The following is a 1,016-nucleotide window of genomic DNA, read 5'->3' on the forward strand; positions in this document are numbered from 1 at the left end:
AGGGTGCCTTTAAGCACATTTTATTGTCTTTGTCAGAAGATGATTCCTTTAGATTTCTTCCTGAGGTTAATGTTTCTCCTCCTCTTCTTAATTCTAGTATTGAAGAAATTTCTTATTCTTCTTTATAATTTTTTGAATAAGAGGATCCCTCATTTGATGTTTAATCTTATGGGGATTGTTCAACTACTGAGTGTGTTCTTTAGAAGAATTTTCTCTTTTCCTCTTTGGTCCAAAGAAAATATGGTTTATCTACTATTTCACCATTCACTTTATGAGTAGGGATAAACTGACCTTTTGACGATAGTTTCCCTTAACTCCTAATTTATGTTTTGAAGAAAAAAATTTAAACCTAGCTTGCAAAAATAATTTTTTTTTGCTGTTTTTCAAGAAGTGGTGGTAAAAAATATCTTGTCATAAGTCATGGATATGATTAGTCCTTAAACAAAAGTTAGGCTCTGATGCCACTTATTGGACTTGAGACTTCACACACAAGAGAGGGGGCAGGGGATTGTGTGGATTGGAAAAACTTAGTTTTGAAAAACTTTGGGAGATAAAAATAAAGTTTAAAAATATTTTAAAAACTTAGCAGCGAAAAAATAAAATTCGAAAATAAAGGGAGTTAAGGCAAAAGAGGAACACCAAGGATTATAGAGGTTTGGTCAAAAAAAAAAGGACATACTCCTCTCCCCAATAATTAATATTGATAGTTTCCATTAATACTTTAAAATCTTATAGCAGAAAAGACTCATGAACCCCCTTATACAAGGAAATGGTGATTGATCACAATATACAAGACGGTGAATATGAGTATTTGCGTCTTTTCTTCACAATAAAGAGTGGAAGAGTCAATCTTTCTTCCTAAACGGTGGATTGAAGCGGTTAGTCTTCTCTCTACAGACACGGACCTTGGAGCGGTTAGTCTTCAAGTTCCATAACCTTTTAGCTCAATACCTTGGTTTTAACCGAGCTAACCAAAAACTTGTGAGATTTTAACACCTAGCTGATCTCGAACTTAT

The sequence above is a fragment of the Lathyrus oleraceus genome, chromosome 3 (genome assembly GCF_024323335.1).
Source record: "Lathyrus oleraceus cultivar Zhongwan6 chromosome 3, CAAS_Psat_ZW6_1.0, whole genome shotgun sequence".
Lineage (NCBI taxonomy): Eukaryota > Viridiplantae > Streptophyta > Magnoliopsida > Fabales > Fabaceae > Lathyrus > Lathyrus oleraceus.